This window comes from Echinops telfairi, unplaced genomic scaffold (genome assembly GCF_000313985.2).
Source record: "Echinops telfairi isolate 266 unplaced genomic scaffold, ASM31398v2 ScPeMD7_9;HRSCAF=40, whole genome shotgun sequence".
NCBI lineage: Eukaryota > Metazoa > Chordata > Mammalia > Afrosoricida > Tenrecidae > Echinops > Echinops telfairi.
The window spans coordinates 73,608,570-73,615,016 of record NW_022103906.1 but is presented as its reverse complement, the minus strand read 5'-3'; positions in this window follow the sequence as shown (position 1 = coordinate 73,615,016).

Here is a 6,447-nt window from a genome sequence, read left to right as displayed (position 1 = left end):
CCTCATAAGAAAGGCCTGGCGATTTACTTCCTCCAAATTAACCATTGGAAACCCTGTGGAACACCTTCTAATACTGATACACATGGCTTTGCCACGAGTCGCAGTGGACTTGATGGTAACTTGTATTATGGTATTTTGATGGGAAATAATTAACTTTTTTATTCTTTAAAACATGGAAGCATCTTTCACCGAAGCCAAGCTGCTCAGAATAGGAACATGTGGGGAGAAACCAAAGAAAAGACTTAAGTGCTGGCCTGGCTTTACCTACAGGCTCTTTGATACAAAAAGGACAGGAAATGTGTCAGCCTGCGGCCAGGAAACAAGCATCAACTGCCAGACTGTGGAATATGTCACGAGCAGCGGAAATAGAGCAAAATTTAGTTTAGGATGGAAAGTCGTGGTTCAGCGTCAGCGTGGTGTATACGTTTGGTGCTGTCTTGAGTTTTTAAAATAAGATATGGGAACGTTTCCTGTGGTCTAGATGAAGCTTTACACAACCCTTGAGAGTCCGCTCCACCATCCCCACACACTCCGCTCCGTGCCCCCCCATGTGTCAGCACATCCCCATTTCCACCCTGCCCTTCCCGTTGCCGTCCCTCCCGTTTCTCGGCCCCTCTGACTTTTCATCTTCGCTTTGGGGGTGAATGTTGCTCGCTTCATTTCAGATAGCTGACGAGTCTAAGGAGCACCCTCCTTAGGGGTGCGATTACTTGGTTTTTAGGCGAATCTACTATGTGACTGGCCGTGGCTTCAGTTCCAGGCTGAAAGAGGAATGTCTTGGGCTCGTTTAGTCTCTCTCCGTCTAGTAAGTTTGGTGGTGAAAGCATTTTTTCATGGTTGAGTTTTGTTCCGCACTTTTCTCTGACTCCACCCGGGCCCTGCACCTGTGTCCCTGGTCAGAGCGGACAGGCGTGGTGCCGGGCACGATCTAGCCCTTCAGCTGTCAGGCTGGAAGAGCCTGTGGTTTGGGGGGGCTCCTCCTAGTCTTTGAGTCCTCGGTTTCCTTCCCTGTTCTTTGCTCCAGCTGGGGAATCAGTAGTTGCAGCTTAGATGGCTGCTCGCAAGCCTTTGACGCCCCCCCACACTACTCAATAAATTAAGATGTAGCACCCTAGCTTTATGAAGTGTGCCCTGGATGTTCCCAGAGACTCTGGTCCGCAGACGTCATGGCCAGTAGTACAATACTATGGTGTCAGGTATGTTGAAGAATTTCCATAACTGCGCCCCTTATGCTGCAGAAGTATGTGTTGGTGTACTTTCCGAGGTGGGGCTCTGTCTTCTTGCCTAGATATCAGTATTTTCATTTGTTGCTCAGGCTGTGCTGACTCCCCTGTATGATGAATTGCCTTTCCCCCCATCACCAGAATCAACACATCTACTATCGAATAATTCATTCTTTCTCCCTCTTAACGCTGGTAACCTTCAGAGAACATGGCGTTCTGTGCGTGAACTCATTTTGGACTCTCTGGGACAGTAGCAGCGTACGATATTTGACTCGTTGCGCTTTTAGCGTAGTAGCCTCCAGACTCACCCAGGGTATGTTTCGTGGGCGCACCACCTATTCTTCATCATTGCACAAGATTCCATTATATATCTGTTCTGCATCTTGTTCAGAGCTTGAGTTCTGAGATAGGAAATGCAGACTAGCAATATTCTTCAGCAATGTGGTTATGAAGAACCTCTTTGCACTTGAAGGGAGTAAAATTAATTAATACACCAAACTTAGAATAGAGAAAGATTTGAAAGATGCCTACTCTTGCCACTTCACTGAAAGTCTGCCCTCCACAATCATTCAGAATAATTTCTTGGAAATGATTTAACAGCTACGTTTTTGTATCAATACAAAATGCTTAGGCCAAAATGTTCTCAGCATTTGTGTCGCTGAGGAAATGATCAAGACATGACTAGAAATCAGGTAATGAATCTCATTTCCCATAACTTTAATGATGGATTTACATAAGCTAATTCATACATTTCCTGCCATATTTTAAAATTTCACTGGCTCTTAGGCCTGGTTAAGCTGGGCAACAGTTTGAAGCAGAAGTTGTTTTTCAGTGTTTCCAAGCTTCCCTTAGGGATCCCCACTCTTGTATTCTTTCAGTCTGGGTTCACGATGCTTTCTGGCGGCTCAGACCCTTCAGCCAAGAAGAGTTGACAGCACTCCTGCATCTCCTCTGCCCTATTCAGCTCACTGTTCTCAGCATGCATATTTTACATAGAGTTATAGAATTAAACCGATTCATTATATTATTTATTAATGATGCTCAAGAGGCGCTCATTGTCTTTACAGGCTCAACCTATTTGCATAATTAGGAGAAAAAAATGTTACTTTGAGGGAATGGATCTTTCATGATGGCATTTCAGAGGCTTCAGCTAGGGGCCTTACATAACGCTGCTCAGAAATCTGCTTCCCCCTATGTTCTTTTGACTTTGGGCTCAGGGTCTTTTCTTTCAAGCGTGTGGTTGGTTTTCCTAATTTCAATACTTGGGATGGTGAGTGGTGTGACATTTTTACTAAGCGCCTTAGTGCATTGCTAACAGTAGCGCTGATAGAGATCTCATTATTGCCCGGATGTGACTCTTTTAATATTGACTATTGCCTTATCACAGGGGGAGAAAGCACAGATAACGCGGTCTCCACCTCCATCAAGGAGGCTGTTTGAGTCCTCAGCCAGGGTCTTCGGGCTCCCATTCTGGGGTCTCAGCTCTGGGACTTCTGGGCTGGGTGTAAGTATGAGGCTCTTTCCTTGAGAGTTCAAGGGTGTAGAAACCAGGGCTGTTCTACAGCCTGCATCGCTTGGCTGCCGATAGATGTCTAGGGTCAGTACTGCATGTCTGAGAGTTCTTTTGCTAAAGACTTTGACCTGCTGCATCAGATCTCTTCTCAGAAGTCTGATAGGGTTTCAAGCCTGCAAATGTCTCTCTTCCCTTGTGTTTCCAGAACCTCCTCTCTGTTCTCATTACACAAGTATTCTAACATGATGAGAAGTCAGGCATCCAGTAATTGGTTAATCGGCACATTTTATGGAAAAACACTGCTATTGGTTCCAACTAAGCTTCAGTTACCTAATGAAGCAGAATTTACTGATGACCCCCAAATGTTCTGATGCTTCGGAGGGAGGGAGGTATGGTTGTAGAAAGACAACGTGAGGGATCTTGGTGGTACTGGAACTGCTCTGTCGTTTGTGGGAGTGAAGACACAGACTTAGTTATGGGATCAAATGTGTAGAGCACACACACATGAGAACATGTGAGACTGGGAAAATATGAAAAGAGATTGGTGGATTGCATCCATGGCAATATCCTGATTGTGATAGTGTACTATACAGTTTTGCAAGATGTTACGGTTGGGAGAACTAGGTAAATTTCTCCATACTCTTTCTTCCATAGGCATATAAACACAAGTATTTCGAAATAAAAAGAGATATATGTCCCATTCTTAAGCGCACTAAGATAAAATTCACCCACGCCTCCTACAAGCAACACACAAGTTAACATCAGTCGTCAGGATTCATTCCCCAAAGTTGGGACACAGACAGTTTTGCTTCCAAGTGGAATAGGAGAATCTCATGTCTGGGCAATGAGTCAAAATCTACATGAGGTGCCATGAAACGATCCTCTTTTTGGATACACACGAACAGAAAAATCATGAATATTGTAGGATTTTCCTAGATTGATGAACATGAATGTCTAATGAAAAAGGAAAATAGTTTAAGTTTATAATTGTATCTGGATGATTTTTAAATTGAGGTGTTTTAAAAAGATCTCATAATGAAAAACGTCTTAAAATGCAAATGCAAATCCATCCATGAGGACTTAGAGGAAAATATGTTGCATATTTGGTTTGGTCTTACATCTTGCCACCCACTATGCGTTCTGTTTATAAGCAGTCATGAGAACAGCCCTTGAAGCCTTAAGACTCCCATTTTCTTCTGTAGGCTAAAGACAGGGAGACCATCTAGTGATCTACGTTTATAATCACATTGTAACTCATTTACTCAAGAGTTGGGAGTTGAATATTTAATTAGTCAGGTAATCTGGTTATGGAAGGTTAGTGAATTTATATGAAAGATATTATACATCTTAAAGAATTCTTAGAATATAAAAAATACACTTAATCAGATCGACTATAGTCTGGCATGAGAAAAAGTAACATGGAGCAAGTTTCAAAAATAAGTTTTTGAATCTGTTTTTTCCCCCCAGGATTTGGCAGTGTTTCAGAAATAATGAATCTCAAAAACTTTGAACATTAAAAAATTTTAGACTGAGTTGATAATGAAGCATAATTTGTACTAAAATTTTTTTAAATCACAGAATCTCCATGTTAATTTTCATTTTTTCCCTACACAATAGGGTCAAACCATGAGGGGCTGCTGGTGGGTTTGAACTACTGACCATGCACTTAGCAGCCTAACGTGTAACCCAGTGCACCACCAGGAATCCTTAGGGGTTTCAAATATACATCAACTTATTAAGAATCAGAAAAAAAAAATCATTTAGGAAATAAGTACCACAGTCTTAAATGGAACAACAAAAAATGTCCTGGATTTTGCTGTGTTCTATGCACAAATAATTGATTTGCATGATATCTCATCACCCACTCCAAAACATGACTCACCGTGGTGCAGTGACTTAGCCCTAGCTCTTCTAGCCGAAGCCTCTGATTCCCACCAAACATCTGGGTGGGGCCATGCAGATGGGCTGGAGCCCCTCTTTCCTGATGAAGCTGGATGAGGCAAAGTGGAGGACGATGCTGATGCGACTCCATCATTCTGTTGGGATAGCAGGTTTCACTGTTGGAACTCAATGAGGGGATTAGTTAACTTTGTCATTCCGTTGGGTATAAAAAGGGCCATCCCAGAAGCAGGAAAGAGGAATCTCCCTACCATTCCGGAAAAAAGAGCCAGGAGCAGAGTGTGTTATTTAAATTCTGAGATCCTTGAACCCCCTTTATCCAGGAGACAGAGAACTGTCACACTGAAGGAGGGGCAGAGTCAGATCACGAGACGGTGACATGTTTCTTGACCTCCAAAAAGTAAGTGCCTTTGGGCAGGAGGCTCTCTTGCAGAATGGGCTCACCAAGGACGTTAGTTTTCTGACCCAAAGGCTTAGAGCCAAGTAACCTTGGGTCAAGGCTTATGGTGAAGCAGCCATTGGCATTTAGTGGCAGGGCTGAAGGAACTTTGTGACGCTGCTTGGGCAGGGCCGAGACCAAGGGCCAAGGGGTTGATAGACCAAGGACCAGAGAAGTGTGCCCGCAGGTATGGCTGAGAAAAGACTGTCCTGGCAGAACTGTCTTGAGCATTTCTGGCCCTGAATTGTAACCTGCGAACTCCCCTATTACATCACACAATTGGATTTGTCTGTGGCCCTCAAGGCGCCAGCCTTGGGTGGCGGGCGGAGGCATGGCGGACCCAAGGCTCAGAGGACTCAGCCTTGGCTGGTACTGCATTGGATTACCCTCTCTGCTGGTGGCATCAGGGTGCCACGCACGGCGTTCTTAGTCAGTTTTAGGAAAACCCACTTTGTTCAGTTAATTCCAAGTGACCACCAAAATGATTCGCTTTTTCATTAGCAGAGAGTTGCTGCCAGTTGTCACTGAGCTGATCCCGAGGCACGGCGACCCCAGGTAACCTCACTGAAAATGGGCGAGCGGTAGAAAATGCAGGGGTTGCCCTCACAGAGATCCTGTGGGACGGAGTAGAATTGCCCGGGTGAGTTTCTGAGACGGTAACTTTTTACGGAAGTAGAAAGCCCTGTAGTGAGAATTAAAAAAAAAATCCTATTCTCTAACAACCTTTGTTTACATACTTTTCAGTTATTAGGATAACTGTTAGTCTACCCTGGGTGTCATTTTAACTACTACAGTAAGTGCAATTTATGCCAGCTCTAATTTAATCTCTTCAAATTGACCTCCCAATGATACTTTTCCAGGACGTCACTGCTAACGGTCTTTACAACGATGCTAGTCTACTGAGGCAATGCACCTCTGTGCTCATCCCTTCTGGCCTTCGTTTTACTTCACAGCAACCCAGGGCAGAGGGCATAGGATCCACCCGACTCCCATCTTCACATTCCTCTTGGCTGACAGTCTTTTCAAAAGGGTGTGTACTGCGTGGCGTGTAATATAGTTAGTAGCATCAAGAATACCCAATTTGGGGGCAACCCTCTTTATAAATACATTTATAATCATATAAATAACATTTACATTGATGGTAAAAAAAGACGTTATGTGGCAAGACAAACTCATGCTTTCAGCTCGAGAGCCCGAGGAGGAACGGGTGGTGGTTTTAAGATTCTGACTTTGCACTGAGGTCAACAGTGGACAGTGCTACTGCAGGAGGTGAGGCTCTCTGTGTGCTCAGACCCTGTCAGGCAGAACTGAATTACTATTTGTTAGGTACAGTGTGGGAAAGATTTGTACACCAGATACTCTGGCACATATTA